Here is a 20,023-nt window from a genome sequence, read left to right as displayed (position 1 = left end):
GAAGTCACAAGTGCGGCGTAGCACGCACGAACCAACAAACCGTAGGAAAGCGGTCTATATACGGCAGGAGAGCTGCACAGGCAGGGGCTGAAGAAGGCAACGAAAAGTAAAAAATATCTGATGTTTTAAAACATCACTGGGGCCTGACTGGACTGAGCTAAAAAAGGAAAGAAGGGCTGGTATAAGCAGATAGGAGAAGAGGGTCTTGAGTTACACCTCTTTCTTGTATTTAACCCAGGCCTATATGCCCCCCTTCTTTTATTCTCATTACCTTCTTCTATAAATTTACTTGGTCATGGGAGAGTTTTAAGGAACTTAGGTTGTTAAAAAGCCTGTACCTGTTCACATAGCTGGGAAATCACAACCTCCCTATACCTTTTGTTCGCCACGTTACTTAGAGTTCTGAAAGAAGAAGACCAAAGTACAGAACTAACACTTATAGCCTGAATTACGGGGACATGTTCACCCCAACATGGGACTATACAGAAATATAATTGACGGTTAAAGGAAATTTAGCAGTTATAATTGGCAAAAAAGACATGTGAAACAATATACGAACATCATAAAATAAGACTTTTCCTTAAAACTTGGGGTAATAAGAAAACCGGTGTTAACCCCTATAAGGGAATAGGAGCTATATTTGTTGTAAAAAGTTACTTCTCTCCTCTTTTTTTTTTTTTGTAAAGTGAGGTCTTTCTAGAGAGATCAAAACTGAAACATAGAGAATTCTCTTTTTCTTTTCTTCATTGAAAAAAAAATATATATTGAAAACGTATGGTACTTAAACACCTGGATAGTGGAAGAAAAGTTGTATTGTATGTATATTTGGCTTTTTTACTTTTCAGATGATGTATTGCTGGGCTTTTATTCTCATAGCCAGTTTAAGGTTATCCATATAAACACCTTTTTTCTCACTTTTTTGCCCTTTCGATTCACATATGTGCACAATTTAGTGTAAATACACAACACAACCATATATTATAATAAAAAACCCTCACTTATAATATAAAAAAAAAAAAAAAACACTTTCTCAGAGCACACTAGCTCTGTCACTATCTTTTTGTTAGACTATCACTTTTTCCAAAATCCCACTTCTCCACCTTTTCACATTTTTTTTATTATGGATAAGTATATAAATCAAACTAAAAATAAGTCACCAGCAATGACTTCTAGGAGTAAGGGGAAAAAAAAAATAAGAATAGTACTGAAACCTTAGCAGAATCTGCATCAGAAGGTAACATGCAGATAGACATGCAATCACTTATGAAAAATATGACAGATGTATTTTTTCCTAAATTTGAACAAATTAAGTCTGATATAAACACACTGACTAGTGAAGTAAGACAATTCTCTTTAAGATTAGCTGAGGCCGAACATCGGATCTCTGGGTTAGAAGATAGCCAATCAGAGGTTAAAGAGAAAGCTGAATCTAATGAAAGGAAAATCACTATGTTACTCCAGAAAGTGGATGATCTAGAAAATAGATCCCGTACAAATAATGTTAAGGTAATAGGGGTGCCGGAAACCATACACCATAATGACTTAAAGGGACAGTCTAGGCCAAAATAAACTTTCATGATTCAGATAGAGCATGTAATTTTAAACAATTTTCTAATTTACTTTTATCACCAATTTTGCTTTGTTCTCTTGGTATTCTTAGTTGAAAGCTTAACCTAGGAGGTTCATATGCTAATTTCTTAGATCTTGATGCCCACCTCTTTCAGATTGCATTTTAACAGTTTTTCACCACTAGAGGGTGTTAGTTCACATATTTCATATAGATAACACTGTGCTCGTGCACGTCAAGTAATCTGTGAGCAGGCACTGATTGGCTAGACTGCAAGTCTGTCAAAAGAACTGAAAAAAGGGGCAGTTTGCAGAGGCTTAGATACAAGATAATCACAGAGGTTAAAAGTATATTATTATAACTGTGTTGGTTATGCAAAACTGGGGAATGGGTAATAAAAGGGATTATCTATCTTTTAAAACAATAACAATTCTGGTGTAGACTGTCCCTTTAACAAAGTTTGTAACAGTAACATTACCCAGAATACTGGAAATACAAGAGATTCATCAACCACTTATTATAGAAAGGGTACATCGCATAGGTTCCTTTAATGAAAAAAGGCATATTGAGAGACCAAGACCTATCATGAAACTTTTGAAGTTTCAAGACAAGGTTAAAGGGACACAAAACCCAAAATCTTTCTTTCATGATTCAGAGAGAGAATAGAAATTTAAACAACATTACAATTTACTTCCATTATTTATTTTGCTTCATTTTTTAAATATCCTTAGTTGAAGAAAAAGCAATGCACATGGTGAGCCAATCACACAAGGCTTCTATGTGCAGCAACCAATCAGCGGCTAGTGAGCATATCTAGATATGCTTTTCATCAAACGAATATCAAGAGAATAAAACAAATGAGATAATATAAGTAAATTAGAAAGATGTTTAAAATTGCATTCTCTTTCTAAATCATAAAAGAAAACATGTGAGTGGCATGTCCCTTTAAACTTATGCAAGGATATAGAAGAAATAAAGAAATATATTTTGAGGATAAGAGAATTTTTCTCTTTTCAGATTACTCTAGTGAAGTAACAAATAAAAGGAAAGAGATGTCTCCATTTTGTATTAGGATGCGTTGTTCCCAGGCTTCCAGGGACTCCATGTCGGTCAAGCTTTTTGTATATAAATGCAGCTGCACGTGGTTAGCGTGGGAAAAGAATATCAACGTTATAGTCCAAAAAAAAAAAAAAAAAAGAGTCTTTTGGTTTCTTTATGTTTAGGACCAGTAACGCTTGTTCTCCATTGTAGCTCAGTATATTTTGGAGCTCTTTTAATATAAATTAATCTATAAAATTGTATTTGAGAGCTCAGAGCTGTGGAAAGCACGTCTTGCTGCCTTAGTAGTTGGCTCCGCTCCCCCCTAAAATCTTGTATTTGATGCAGAACATCCCAATCCCAATGTTAAAGAGGGATATAAAAACACTAAATAAAGTAATTGTACATTTTATATGGAATAACAAAAAACCCAGAATAGCTTTTAAAAAATTATGCTATCCTAAGGAACTGGGAGGCCTGGCCCTCCCTCACTTAGAGTTCTATAACTGGATTGCTCTGAGAAAGTTCATAGTGGAATGGCTAGCAGGTAATACGTATTACACAGTCCCGGAGTTGGAAGAAAATCTATCCCATCCTTATAGGGTTCATAACCTCCTCCATATTACATGGAACAAGCTTCCAATCGAAATTAAACAAATTAAGACACTCTTGTGTCCAATTAAAGCCTGGCAAAAGATATGTGAGAAACTAGAAATCAAATTTGGGATGTCTAAATATATATCTTTCCAAAAAAATCTGGATTTCCCGGAAGCTATTAACTCAGCTGTATTTAGTAACTGGAATATTAAAGGTTTGAGATATACTTATCAACTGCTGAATGAAGTTGAGGGAAATATTAAATCATTCGACATGGTGAAGCAAGAATTTCAAATTCATAATAAAGATATTTTTTTTACAGGCCAGGCACTATGTGGGAGAATTAGTTAAAAGAAATGGTTATGAATGGGGAAGGGAAACAATCTTTTAATAAAGTTAGTTAAAGCTGGGATCTCCTCTATCTCACCATGGTACAGACTAATTATAGATAAGGAAGGGAGAAATAATCTTGAATTTCTTCTAGAAAAATGGCTCGTTGATATTTCGACTAAAGAAAGAAAAGTAGAAACTATAAGTGAATATTTGAGTAGAATTGAAAAAGTAACTCTCTCCACTACCTGGAGAGAAACACATCTTAAACTTTTATACAAAACGTACTATACTCCTAAAAAGGGGGTAGCTTGGGGGAACCCACAATTTATAGAATGCCCAAAATGCAGACTTCCTGCAGCAAATTTAATACATCTTATATGGTCTTGTCCAATTATTAGGCAGCTTTGGTATAGACTTGAATTTTGGATGAGAAAATGGGTTAGCAGAGACATTAAGCTAGATCTGGACCGAACAGTGTTCTTGGTACAATATGAAGAAGTGGGGGAGGACTGGAGGTTTGTAAATGCGGCTATCATCGCTTAGAAATATAATTTTTAGTAATTGGAAGAATAAACAAAAGATTTAATTTGAAGAATGGAAAAATTATATCATAAAACAGATAGTTATAGAACAATATGATACCCCTCGCTTTAATGAATTAGAAGTACAGAAATTTTTTAGAAAGTGGTTTATGTTTATACGAACACTCCCGGAAGATACTCAAAAGCAGCTGATATACCCATTTAGGAATTCAGAGACCATGCTCAATATAAATTTAAGAGAGAGACAAGACAGAATATAATCTTGGAGGGGTAGGGTGAGGGGAGGGAGTTTTTCCCCTTTTTTTTTTTTTTTATCTTATCTGTGTCTTTTTGGTTTGTTTAGCTATGTTTTGTTTTAACACAATATCTATTTATATTGTATTTTGTTTTGGTTTTTGGGAAAAAATAAAGGAGAAAGCAGATTCCAATTACGGTTTACATATCCTATCCGGGTCATTGGAAAGTAAAGAGAGATTAATTGGTACTTAGCACTGTACTGTTTATGATTAGGTATTTTCTTTTTTTTTTGTAAAAGATGGTGATAATTGTATTTCAATGTATAATTGTTAAACCTACAGCACTTTGTGGCAATTGTTTAAAATAAGATATATTGTTTATGGATTTGCTTTACCCTATGGACACCCAGGTCGGGGTCCGAAAATAAAAAGTATTAAACAAAAAAACAAAAAAAAAGACTGTAGTTTATAAAACTGAAGAGGATTTAGAGCATTTTTGCTCTCATCTAGCAATAGAGACACCTACACCTTCCTACCCTAATGAATTAGAAGTACAGAAATTTTTTAGAAAGTGGTTTATGTTTATACGAACACTCCCGGAAGATACTCAAAAGCAGCTGATATACCCATTTAGGAATTCAGAGACCATGCTCAATATAAATTTAAGAGAGAGACAAGACAGAATATAATCTTGGAGGGGTAGGGTGAGGGGAGGGAGTTTTTCCCCCTTTTTTTTTTTTATCTTATCTGTGTCTTTTTGGTTTGTTTAGCTATGTTTTGTTTTAACACAATATCTATTTATATTGTATTTTGTTTTGGTTTTTGGGAAAAAATAAAGGAGAAAGCAGATTCCAATTACGGTTTACATATCCTATCCGGGTCATTGGAAAGTAAAGAGAGATTAATTGGTACTTAGCACTGTACTGTTTATGATTAGGTATTTTCTTTTTTTTTTGTAAAAGATGGTGATAATTGTATTTCAATGTATAATTGTTAAACCTACAGCACTTTGTGGCAATTGTTTAAAATAAGATATATTGTTTATGGATTTGCTTTACCCTATGGACACCCAGGTCGGGGTCCGAAAATAAAAAGTATTAAACAAAAAAAAAGACTGTAGTTTATAAAACTGAAGAGGATTTAGAGCATTTTTGCTCTCATCTAGCAATAGAGACACCTACACCTTCCTACCCTAATGAGGGAAATTTGCAACGCAATTCCAGTGAGTGATGAATCAGCCTCAGGTTCACAGAGGGCCTTCTCCTCCAGGGCTGTAGAAGGTTGATAGCAGCAAAAAGGGGTCACATGACCTCTCAAGAACTCTCAAGAATTGTTGTGTTGAAGCCTTAATTCACGTAAGGAAAGTACAAGTTCCTTTCATTTTTCTCTCCAGCACTGTCATATGGACTGGCTAGTCAGTTAAGAAAAGAAAAATTTCCTTATGGATTGTTCACACTGACATTACCCTGACAATGGCAAGACATTCACTGTTATAAAGGAAAGTATAGATTAGCAGGATGGTCTGCAGCTGTAAGTTTATGTGAAAAGTTAACGTATGTAAAAGTTATGTTATATTTTTTTTTTTCCAAAATAGACCGGTTCTCTTTGTTATGAAGCGATTCATTCTAGCATGATGATGTAGAAGAATGTATAGTTCAGCAGGCAGAGTCACAAATGATAGCTTCTTAAGTTTACAATAATTTTATATGGCCGTGTTCTGGTGTTGACTCCAGAAACTAAATGTTAATGGACATATTCAGGAATGAATGCTCTAGATAGTTATGAGGAGGAGCACTCGCCTTTTAATGTTCAACTGTATATTGCATCCCTCACCCCATACCTACTAGTATCTAATATAGAATGTAAAAGAGAGCCTAATTACATGGAAAAGTTTTGGTGTGTTGGAAGTGATGTGTTTCTGTTTCCCCCAAGTTGAAATGTTTTCCCTGTTATGACGCAATTACTCCTAACATGCCTTCTTATTGCAACAGTCGGACGGGACTATACCTGTGCACCTCTCTCTCTCTCTCCCCTTCTTTCATCTAAATACTAGAAACAACTATAGCATATATAACACAATTGCAATCAGACTACAAGATGCAGGCTAGGCTTCTCACTTGCACATCCAGATAATATTTTCTACACAGTGGCCCATCCTTGCCACCGAGTCACATCCCCATTAGTGTACTAATCTTTACAGGTGCACTTTAGCTGGGAACAATCTCTGTTTCCCATTTGCATTATCTTACATCTCAAGCACATTTCTCGTGCTAACTCATTGATCTACTCTACATTTTCTCTATACGCTCTTAATATTCTAAATCTTATCTTTTTATCCCATTGCCTTATCACAACTTTATTTCCTTATTTATCTCTTAAAACCTTTCTCCTTTCCCATCCGCCCCTCCCTTTTTTTTTTCTTCCCATCCACCTGCACCTTTCCCCTCCACATCTTCACAAGATGAATTCTAAACACTCCTGTAAGTGGGACCATAATTTAACATTCACAACAGTCAACGTACACGGACTCAACAGTCCAGGCAAGTGCTCTATTACACTCAGAGAGATATCCAAACTCCATAGCTCAGTTATTTTTATACAAGAAACACATTTTCAAAGAGGCAGAGAGCCAAAATGGCTTAATAACAAATATTCGACCGCTTTCTTTGCGTCTGGCCCTCAAAAAAAGACTGGGGTAAGCATAATATTTCACAACACCACAGCTTATCAACTAACCACAATGCACAAAGACCCAGAAGGTAGATATTTACTGTTAACTGGCCTCCTCCTATTTGGGAGACCTATTACTTTACTTAACGTATATGCACCTAATGTCCAACAACACAAATTTTTCAAAAAAATAGCAAAGACGTAAATAAAGTTCATATAAGGATATATGGATTCTTTCCTGGGAATCTTCAAACTTCTGATGTCTCTTGTTTCATCCTCATAGAAAAGAAACAAAAATGTGCCACATAGCGTAACTCTGTAACCGTATTCAGTGCAGAATATGTATGTACAAATGATTACTCACATGGGATGGAGCTTTAACCAAGCTCAGGTGAATGCGCACACCCACTTTATACTGTTGGGTAGACAGTTACTTTCACAGGATGTAGAATAAAAAGATTTATTAAAATACAAGTGTAAAAAGCGTCACAAGAACTGCCAAAACACCATAGACATCAGGATTTAGGCAATACAATTACAGATATTGCTCCAAGTGAGCTAAACACAATACCAGAGACAGTGGTGAGGAATGCAGAAACTTAACCACAAAACCTCCTGCTTGAATGTCCAGCATATGTTGCTCTCCCTTTAGGTGTGCAGGTACTTGCAAGGAAGTCACTTAAAAGATATATCCGACGTACGTTTCGCTAATAAGCTTTATCAAGGAATGGTGTGCGCATGTCCAAAGTTCTTATTTAAATCATTAAGGTTGATTTAAATAAGAACTTTGGACATGCGCACACCATTCCTTGATAAAGCTTATTAGCGAAACGTACGTCGGATATATCTTTTAAGTGGCGTCCTTGCAAGTACCTGCACACCTAAAGGGAGAGCAACATATGCTGGACATTCAAGCGGGAGGTTTTGTGGTTAAGTTTCTGCATTCCTCACCACTGTCTCTGGTATTGTGTTTAGCTCACTTGGAGCAATATCTGTAATTGTATTGCCTAAATCCTGATGTCTATGGTGTTTTCGCAGTTCTTGTGACGCTTTTTACACTTGTATTTTAATAAATCTTTTTATTCTACATCCTGTGAAAGTAACTGTCTACCCAACAGTATAAAGTGGGTGTGCGCATTCACCTGAGCTTGGTTAAAGCTCCATCCCATGTGAGTAATCATTTGTACACACATATTCTGCACTGAATACGGTTACAGAGTTACGCTATGTGGCACATTTTTGTTTCTTTTCTATGAGGATGAAACAAGAGAGATCAGAAGTTTGAAGATTCCCAGGAAAGAATCCATATATCCTTATATGAACTTTATTTACGTCTCTATTATATTCTTATCACATTTATTTCGCATTTTTTATCAAAAAAATAGCAAGACTACTTCTGGACCACACAAAAGGACCGGTGATGCTGGGGGGTGACTTTAACATCCCAATTTGTCCCATTCTAGACACCTCAAATTCTGAATCTTGTATTCCTAAAAACACATTGAAGATTATTAAACACACTCTTACTGACTTAAACCTACACGACGTGTGGAGAACGTTGCACCCTTCAGGTAGGGACTATACATATTTTTCTAATGTGTTTCACAAATATTCTCGTATAGATTATTGGTTTACAGATTCCTCTTGTCTCCCTGTTGTGCGCTCTTGCAATATAGGTTCCATTTCATGGACCGATCATGCTCCAGTGTCATGTGACATTGAATGGCCAGAGGCCGCATTGACGGTGTTAGGTGTTATTCCCAAGGGGGGAGTGTCAGGTCAGGCCGAAGCCTCTGGGCCGCTGTACCACCTGAAGCAGATGTAGATTATCTGATAAGGAGCTCCTTAGAACAGATTCAGACCACGCAGCGATGATCCAAAGCTATTCACATTTATTGAACAGTGCAAGCATTTCTTATAGACTTCAGTAACAGCATGTAGGGTTAAGGGGATGACACGTTTGGACTGCGTCATTTTACACAGTTATACAGAGTTACACACAGTGTGATTCTGGAAATTCACTAGCTCATAAACAATATTCTATAGTCATAATAAGCTAACATCTGCGAAGACAACAAGGTCGCTGGACCATCTTATTGATATAACATTCTTCTGGGCGTATGGCCAGGAAACTTTTACAAGGCTAACCGGCTAAGGAAATTACAATAACAAGCATATATTTCTCACTACATAGTAACCCATTATAATAAAGTCTAATCATTACAAAATGGATGCTAATCATCACAAGATGGCTGCGAGCAACAAGATGGCTCCAGTCAGGTTCACATTACCCCTAACATACCATCCTTTTATTCTAACAGAATAACATAAACATAGACAGGCATAGAAAATTAGTAAAGCCTTATAATATGGTAACAACTCTGTGAGAATACTAAAGAGAAAAATATTCACATGTCGTGATATACCTTTATAGGCCAATAGGGCACAATTTGCCACTGCATATAGGTGCACAAAGACCCAACCAGCCCCCCATCTACCCCCAAACAACACTGCATCTTTTATTTCTCCACCTGCATTGCTAGCACCCCCCAATATGTCCAACAGTTCTTTCTCCACAGTAAAGCATGACTTAGTAGCAGCACAACTGTCTCTAGGTGGCCTCTGATCATTTTAAGAACGGTCTTTGTCCATTTAGAGCGCTTCACCTTCCTCAGACACTTTGCTAAAATACAGTTCTCCAACAGTTCATTTTCAGTAGGGGTGCTTATCCAGTGTTCGTCCGCAGGGAGATGCTGGAAATCTGATGGTTTGTTCATGGGGTACACATGGCAGCCAGTGGATCCCCATGGCAAGCAGACACTCGAGTCATAGGGAGTCTAGGAAGAAAACAAACAGTACAAAATGAGTACACACCGCAACACAATCACAATTATGTCCAAATAAAACTCCACTTTCATCCTATGTCATTTAAAATCAAACAAAACTTTGTTGATATATAATACAAACTAAATACATTGATACTTTTCAGAGAATAATTTACAACTTCTCCATACACTTTTAAATGGTACTTCATGAATACTAAGGAAGTGAAAACCTGCCAGACTTCATCAAGGGGCTGAATGGTTATGCTAAAACTTATGCTAAGGCCTGCCCTGTAGCGACAATGAAAAAATAAAACAATCAATAAAAATATTTTCTCTATAATGAATTTCTTTACATTGTCACTTTGGACTTCTAAAAATAAAAGATCCTAGTGTTGCTTAATTCAACACATCTACTATCTATAATGTTTGTAATTCTCCAACCAGGATCCTAATAGTCAACAATCTCATCTGATATAAACACTACTAGTTTACTAATTATTTTATGCAACCTAAATTCTCTCACACTCCTGTATGAGGAAAGAATACAAACAGAACATCATTTAAAACTACAAAATCTTTTAAAGGTAACACATCTTTATGGTAAGATAATTCCTTTAAATAACAAACATCTGGAATTACCACATTCAAATTGCAGATACCACACCAATTAATAAAAGGGAAAATTACATTTGCTTTCATGAACTATAATTATGCTATTCCCTACATAAATATTTCTCTGTATACTTAATATAAACTTCTAGCTGAGACATGTCCTCCTTATGTTCTAGAGGGTGAAGGGTCTAAAATATTCTGATATATTGCAGCATTTTCCAAAACATATTTTTATACTCAGTGGGCCATTCAATAGGGTACACTACTGCAAAGTTTACAGTTACATTTATCTAAAGGATTACTTTAAGCACATAAACTACAATGTGCACTAATACCAATAAAGCATACTTTTCTGCAGACAAAACTATATGATCTCTTATACCTAATAGGATCAACAAAAATAAAACAAATACAAGAGAAAACAAAGCAAGCAATATAAGTAACTGAGTTAAAACAATACTCCCCTAATTTAATTGGTTGACCCTGTAACAGCATAACAGGTCCTCCATATCGAGCGGCAAGGCACAGTCCAGAGAAGGATAGTCTTTATGTCCTGAAGACACACATCAGAGGAAACAGTCATGGATTACCCAGAGTCCAGTTCTGGGGCTGGTACCAGCATGCAAAGCAAAAAATGGGTCCAAAGATAGTTCAGCAACTTTCACTGCAGTATGGTGGTTAAAACAAGCTTGACAAAAGGTCTTTTATCTTCATCTTTTCTTTCTTTAAAGTTTTACTTGCATTCCATCTTTAATCTTTTGAAGAGTGCACTTATGAAATTTTGTCTGTACAGATTTTACCTAAATATGGAAACTCAAAAATAATTCAGTTAGTGTCTTTAATCTCTGGATACAGCTGCATACTCTCATCCTGCAAATACAAATATAGTGTTAAGAACCAAATAGAAAAATAAAACATTTTAGGCATCTGAAATATGAGAGCAAAACAAAACACAGAAAGACAATGAAGTGATAGAAACCACCAGGGAGGGAAAAAGGAGCGGGGTATGGGTATACAGGCTACGACCGGGGTGGCCATCAAGGTAGATGATGTCCGTGGCCAGATTCCCAATGAAGGAAAGTTCTAGACAATCCTAGGGACTTAGTGCATCCTGCATAGGGATAAGACAGGGAAATTTAGGGCACAGCTGGTGGTTAGGCAATAACATAAGAGGAGATTTCAAGACGTTTTAGGTTCACCTTCTTAAAACAATCACCCCCATTACATAAAGATACTCATCAATACTCATCAATACTTCCCCCTTGTTTGCGTGAAACATCTCATGTGACACGCAAACACAACATAACAAGAAACTAAAAGACAAAACATGCACTCCTCTCATGCAGACACAATTCTCAATAGCAAGCAAAATCAAATACACTTCACTATTCAATATGCTGTCCATACAGCACGCTTCCACACGCAGCCACAAAAGAGAAAAATATAACAAACAAACATTGAAAACCATTGTTCTTTTCTTTCACAGAACAAAACATTAGCTGCCGACACAAACTTCAAACAACCACAATTAACCTGAAATTCAACACATATTCTGACATTCCCTGAAACGCAGCACTCGCAAAACACTACAAATAATTAAAAAATTCCCATAAGAACCATCTATACCCTGGCTCTGCAACGTCTACTATGTACAAAACTTTGATATCACACAAATAAAGCAATCACTGCAGATGCTCAAGAAACTTCAGTTGCATATTGTACAAATAAAATTTCGCTTATTTGGGAAAGATCAGATAACCATGGTACAGCCACCGTTCTCCTGCCGCATGAACCATGCAAATCCACTGTTAAAGGGACATTCTAGTAGAAATGAAACTTTCATTATTCAGATAGGACTTTTAATTTGAACCAACTTTCCAATGTACTTTTATCATCAAAATCGCTTTTTTCCTCTTGGTATTCTTAGCGTAAACTAAACATAGGTAGGCTCATATGTTAATTTCAAAGCCTTTGAGGGCTGCCTCTTATCACAGGCTGTTTAAATCTCTTTTCAACACCAAGAGACAAAATACACGTAAGCCATATAAATAAAACTGTGTGCAGGCCCAGGGGATTATCCAAGATCCAGCACAACATAATGCTAAATTTAAGACAATAAACAGTCACAGTCATGTGACCAGGGGGCTGGAAGAAGGCCCCTAGACACAAAGCAACTGCAGAAGCAAAAAGTATATTGATATAACTGTGTCGGTTATGCAACACTTGGGAATGGGTAATAAAGGTATTATCTATCTTTAAAACAATAACAATTGTATGGTAGACTGTCCCTTTAAATAAATCAGGAGTGGCACAAATAAGTTGTGAAAAGCTCAAGAATCCAGTCTGACTCATCCAGTCTTGTCACTGTAAACGAAATCAGTTTTGATAGATCAAAACGATAATCAGATAAATTAGCAAGTTATGAAAATTCAGTAGAATCAGATACATTGTGCATCATTTGTTTGTCGTCCCCTATTGCCTTAATATAGGAGTGTTTATTGTAGACACTTATAGACCACGGCTTAGCTGTTAAGCAGCAATAAAACTTATTGCAGTTATATATATATTTGTTAAAGTGTCACTTAAATTAATTCATTAAATAATATTTCATTTATTCATTGAACTCAGTGGGGGTTATTTTAATGACAAAGAGTTCTGTAATATCTGTGAGATTCAGTTTGACAGCAGACTGCCACTGAAATAAAAAGATCAGTTTTAAGTTAGATTCTGTGACAGAATATAATATAAATACTTGTTTTTTGCAGTTAGCAATTGATAGTTATCATTCTTTATAACATAGAACACCAGTACTGCCGCTTTAAATGTAAAGTACAAATCTTTCTCTCTGCGACAAAGCCAAACACAAGAGAGAACTTTTTCTTTATAAAAAAGAAAACCAAAACATTCACAATGTTATCATTCTTCTCAAGGATAGTAAAGCAAGCTCAAAGTTTCCTTTTTACTTAAAGGAGAAACACTGTTTACTGCTTAAAAATATAAAATTCACACTAAAACCTGATAAATGCTAATTATTTCAACAACAACCCAATTATTGGATCTAACTCTCGCCTAGATTTAGAGTTCTGCGTTAGCCATCAAAACCAGCGTTAGGGGCTCCTAACGCTGGTTTTGGGCTACCGCTGGTATTTAGAGTCAGTCAGGAAAGGGTCTAACGCTCACTTTGCAGCCGCGACTTTTCCATACCGCAGATCCCCTTACGTCAATTGCGCATCCTATCTTTTCAATGGGATCTTCCTAACGCCGGTATTTAGAGTCTTGGCTGAAGTGAGCGTTAGAAATCTAACGACAAGACTCCAGCCGCAGAGAAAAGCCAGGAGTTAAGAGCTTTCTGGGCTAACGCCGGTTCATAAAGCTCTTAACTACTGTGCTCTAAAGTACACTAACACCCATAAACTACCTATGTACCCCTAAACCGAGGCCCCCCCCCACATCGCCACCACTCTAATAAAAATTTTTAACCCCTAATCTGCCGATCGCACACTGCCGCAACCTACATTATCCCTATGTACCCCTAATCTGTTGCCCCTAACACCGCCGACCCCTATATTATATTTATTAACCCCTAATCTGCCGCCCCCAACGTCGCCGCCACCTACCTACAATTATTAACCCCTAATCTGCCGACCGGACCTCACCGCTATTATAATAAAGTTATTAACCCCTAATCTTCCTCACTCCCGCCTCAAAAACCCATAATAAATAGTATTAACCCCTAATCTGCCCTCCCTAACATCACCGACACCTAACTACAAGTATTAACCCCTAATCTGCCGACCGGACCTCACCGCTACTCTAATAAATTTATTAACCCCTAAAGCTAAGTCTAACACTAACACCCCCCTAAGTTAAATATAATTTTTATCTAACGAAATAAATTAACTCTTATTAAATAAATTATTCCTATTTAAAGCTAAATACCTGTAAAATAAACCCTAATATAGCTACAATATAAATTATAATTATATTGCAGCTATTTTAGGATTAATATTTATTTTACAGGTAACTTTGTATTTATTTTAACCAGGTACAATAGCTATTAAATAGTTAATAACTATTTAATAGCTACCTAGTTAAAATAATTACAAAATTACCTGTAAAATAAATCCTAACCTAAGTTACAATTAAACCTAACACTACACTATCAATAAATTAATTAAATAAAATACCTACAATTATCTACAATTCAACCTAACACTACACTATCAATTAATTAATTACATACAAATACATACAAATAAATACAATTAAATAAACTAACTAAAGTACAAAAAATAAAAAAAGAACTAAGTTACAAAAAATAAAAAAATAATTTACAAACATTATAAAAATATTACAACAATTTTAAGCTAATTGCACCTACTCTAAGCCCCCTAATAAAATAACAAAGCCCCCCAAAATAAAAAAAAATGCCCTACCCTATTCTAAAATAAAAATAGAAAAGCTCTTTTACCTTACCAGCCCTTAAAAGGGCCTTTTGCGGGGCATGCCCCAAATAATTCTGCTCTTTTGCCTGTAAAAAAAAACATACAATACCCCCCAACATTACAACCCACCACCCACATACCCCTAATCTAACCCAAACCCCCCTTAAATAAACCTAACACTAAGCCCCTGAAGATCTCTCTACCTTATCTTCACCACGCCGGGTATCACCGATCCGTCCAGAAGAGGCTCCAAAATCTTCATCCAAGCCCAAGCGGGGGCTGAAGAGGTCCATCATCGGGCTGAAGAGGTCCTCATCCGGCTGAAGTCTTGATCCAAGCGGGGGCTGAAGAGATCCATCATCCGGCTGAAGTCTTCTATCAAGCGGCATCTTCAATCTTCTTTCTTCCGGATCCATCTTCATCCCGCCGACGCGGAACATCCATCCTGGCCAACGACTTCCCGACGAATGACGGTTCCTTTGAGGGACGTCATCCAAGATGGCGTCCCTCAAATTCCGATTGGCTGATAGGATTCTATCAGCCAATCGGAATTAAGGTAGGAAAATTCTGATTGGCTGATGGAATCAGCCAATCAGATTCAAGTTCAATCCGATTGGCTGATCCAATCAGCCAATCAGATTGAGCTTGCATTCTATTCACTAAAATTGTAGGCAACTTATCACTTCAGTTTGCATTACAGAGAGAATTAAGTTACACTGCACAGAAATATCTGCTATCTAAATGGCAGATGTACAAAGAATAATACAAAGAAAGGTCGCAAAAAATATATATATATTTTGCCAACTACTAATACAGAGTTGTTGCTGCTCCTGAACTCCTTTCACATGAGTGAACTGGTCCTTTAAATAATAAAATGACAATTTTCTATTGCTCCGTCGACGCACTGAGCTCTGATTTTACAGACAAATATAAGATAAGGATTATCCGATATTCAACCCATTACAAGTAACATCAGCTATACACAACCTTGCAAATGCAACTTCTCCTACATTTTATACTATGCAGCTTGTATAACAAGTCATTGAAAATACACTAATATAAAAACTATTTTACAGTGGACTGTCCCTTTAAGGACTAACCATTCATCACGTAAATCTCATACATATACCCTAACCATAATTTAGGCTGCTTGTATGATTTACCACACAAATTCCACCTCTGTACTGTAGCATGACCTGCAGATTAATTTACTTGCAACAAAAACGGACGCAAATACTTTTAGATAAAATTTCAATTACAGCATATAACTATATTTCATCTTTTGCACTAACTCCGTGCACAGATCTTACAAATACAACATACTTAACCCATTATTCATATGAGAAACACTCTCATATTTACTAGAGCGTGACAAAAATCACAAACACCATCGCACTTTCAAAGCCCTTACTTCACTTGCAAAAACAATATCATATATTTATATGCCGAAAAACAATTATCACTTAAAACTAAAACTGCTTATTAATACCACATACTTAAAACATGCTGTTGACTTTAAAATACAGGTATAAAAAAATAACACTACAAAATACCTCCTTGAGGTTTCCGGCAACGGCGTCTGATCACGCTGTGACGTAGGTGCGCATGGCAGAGCAGAGGCGGTAGTGTGCGATTGAGCACGCCAGCTACAAGCGGAGAGGAGAGCGGTAAAAGCCCCAAGCAGCAATTCTAACAGCCGACCGCCACTACGCCTCGGGCTCCTTACGGCCAGCAAAAACAGCAAACTCGGAGGCAAGGAGGAAGCAGCCTGGGACTGGCTGAAACACGCACACCTACCCTTGTCCACGGCCTCAAGATCTCTTGGCAGGAGTATCCAGTCCGAGATACAGCCGGAGCAATTCGGAAGGGAGGTCGCACAAGCTAGGCAACATCATAGCTTGGTCCGGTAAAACCTAACATAGGCCTAACAATGTCTATTGGCCACAGACACATCAGTTAATATACGCATCGCATTTAAGGAGTATAAGTGGGGTCTTCTCTTGACCAAACAGTCTGGCATAGCTCCCCGGCACATGTACTTATAGTCATAGGTATTTTAAGTCTGGCAGACCTGGGAGGGTGAAGAGAGTTCAACGGGGCATAAGTAGCAAAGTAGCAAAGTGCTATAGACTGATGGAGGCTAATAAGCTGCTAGGTATGCCATCAATCTACAGAGTAAGTCCCTCTTAGAAGCTGCCAGTGAAGCTACCTGTCTTTGCCGGCTATGTGTTAATTATTTTTGCTCATATTGGTAACACGCCGAGGAGGTGCAGGGCCAGCCGTCAGTCTGGAGGTAGAGGCGGGGGTGAAGAGAGACAAATTGAAAGGGGGATATATGGAAAAGAGTATGCTGCACGCAATGCCTCCCCTCTGGTGATATATCTTTGGTCTAAGTCCCTCACCCTATCCCCAGTGAAGTAGCCCTGGGCAAAATGGTAACCCACCCCGCATAGATCTGGGGTAGTTGAAGCTAAGAGAAGTGTCCTGGTCTGTTGGGAGGGTGAAAAAAAAACAAACTCATTATCGGGCCCTCAGCACTAAAAAATCTCTGGTCGTTTGTTGAAGGACAAAGTAAAATCAAGGGAACTGTGTTCTGGCTTGTATATCTTCGGTACAACGTTATATTATAAATTCTGAGTCTTTGTAGACCTAGTGAGTTTGTATTTGAAAATCAGCAAGTCCCTCACAGACCTTATACCTCACTGTTCTTCATAGATGATGGACTCTTGCTTACAAGGACTAGAACCGTGATATATATGGTCATAGTAAATATAAGGCAGATCTGTCTACCTAGTTGATGATATGCTTAAACAGTTCATTGTTGTATGGCAAGCTGGTGTGGTGATTGATGATAAGGGCTGCTCATCGAATATACACAAAATTGTCTCAGATTTCTTTTTGCTGGCACATGCATTAATTGCACATAAGGCAGAGTGAAACTCACTCATATATAACTTTTCTATTTTTTCTCTTTCTTTTTTTTTTCTGATCTATTGTATTTTATATGATTTTTGAATTGCACAAAGTCAAAATTTATTTCGGCTAACTTAGGACACTTAGATCATAGGCGAATATTGCCTACCCTAGGACACAAAGATCTTAGGGGTATATTATGGTATGTTGCACAGTTTAGAACATAGTCACGTTTTTATATTTTCTGTAGTTAAAGTAGTTACACCTTCATGGTACACATATGGAGAAATTTATACACACAGTGAAAACTAAATCGCCAGTAATGGCTCCTAAAAAAGACAAAAAAAGCAAAGCCAGTGTTTTGCAGGATAGTATATTGGAAGAGGGCAGCAGTCTTAAAATGGACACAGACTCACAGGCATTAATAAAAGCTATATGCGTAGCATTGTCCCCACAATTTGATCAACTGCGCCAAGACGTACTTACACTCACAAATGAAATACATGAATTCAATAGCAGAATAGAAGCTGCTGAATTGCGCATTTCAGATATCGAGGATAGATTGAATATAGTTGAACAAGACACAAGCCAGCATAAAACATCACTAGAAAAATTGCAGGACAAGGTAGATGACCTCGAGGATAGAGCCAGAAGGAATAACCTGAGATTGGTTGGGGTCCCAGAAACATCAGAATACATTGACTTAAAAAAATTTATCGTAGAGAAATTACCCCTACTGCTAGATTTTCCAGATCCCAAACGTCAGATAGTGATTGAGAGAGTCCACAGAATAGGGCAGTTAAGAACTAAAGCTGATGGTGCGCAGATACCCAGACAAGTGATAATGAAACTGTTAAATTACCAAGATAAAGTAGATCTGTTGAATGCCTATCGCAAAAAGAAGGAAGTTTTGTTAGAAGGTGCTAAACTATTAATGTTTCAGGACTATTCAGTTGAAACAACAAATAGGCGGAAGGTCATGGCCCCTCTATGTACACGTATTATTAAAAAAGGTTTTGAAGCATTTTTATTATATCCAGCCAGGATTAAGGTCCGTAAAAATAACACCTGGGTTATGCTAAATACATATCAAGAAGTTAATATGTTTTTAGAGGAGAATGCTTAAGAATTTGTGTTAGTTCTTTAAGAAGATGAAATAAATAATTCCTATAACAGTGATGATGTATATAATTGATGATGTTTTAAGTTTAAGTGTTGGGGGGGGAGCTTTTCTCTTCCTCCTCCCCCCCCTTCCCCTTTTTTCCGTTCTTTTTTTTTTTTTTTTTCTTCTCTCTCTCCTCGCCTGTCGCCTCTCCCCCCTTGCCTCCCTGGTATGTTTTTCCCCTGCCCCCCCGCTTCCAATAGTGAAGTCGCAATAGGTTTATGGGACATCTATTATACTATGGAGCATAAAGTTAAAAGAGACTTAAAGTTTCTAAATCAATAGAATGACAGAGATGGTAAACATCAATCTAGTATCCTGGAATATCAGAGGCATAACAAACCCTATCAAAAGAAAAATGGTTATAAAAAATCTTAAAAAACTTAAATGCAATATTGCATTTCTTCAGGAAACGTATGTAACCCAAAAGGAAGTAAATAAACTGAAAACAGATTGGGTGGGTGAAGTTATCGCTTCAGTTGGAACTACCAGAAAGTGTGGGGTGGCTATTTTGCTACATAAAAATCTAAACTATAAGATTGCCCAGATAGAAATAGATGCAGAGGGACGGTTCATTATAATGCAGATAAAGATAAAGGATCAAGTATATATACTGTGCAATATTTACGGACCTAATAATCAAAGCCCAGATTTTTGGGAAAAAATAAAAACTAAACTGACACCATATATAGAAAGCAATCTGATAGTGGCAGGAGATTTCAACCTAGTCGCGCAACTCCCATTAGACAGATGGCCGATTAAAGTGAGAGATCTAGGTCGAGAGAAATGCAATATCACTCGTTTTCGAAAACTTAGAAACACGTTAAACCTAAAGGATGTGTGGAGGATTCAGAATCCAGAGTCAAAAGCTTATACATGTAAATCCAACACATATAAATCACTATCACGGATAGATTATATATTAATAAATGAAAGGCTTGTTGGCGTTGTTGAGGCAGATATAAATCCAATCATTATTTCTGACCATGCTCCAATATCTCTATCTTTGTCAATAGGTTCTGCTAGTAAAAATAGCCCCACATACCCTTTCCCAAAACACTTATATTCAAATCTTAAATTTCA

Source organism: Bombina bombina, chromosome 1, assembly GCF_027579735.1.
Source record: "Bombina bombina isolate aBomBom1 chromosome 1, aBomBom1.pri, whole genome shotgun sequence".
Taxonomy (NCBI): domain Eukaryota; kingdom Metazoa; phylum Chordata; class Amphibia; order Anura; family Bombinatoridae; genus Bombina; species Bombina bombina.
The sequence above is the reverse complement of the archived record's forward strand: the minus strand, read 5'-3'. Positions refer to the sequence as shown.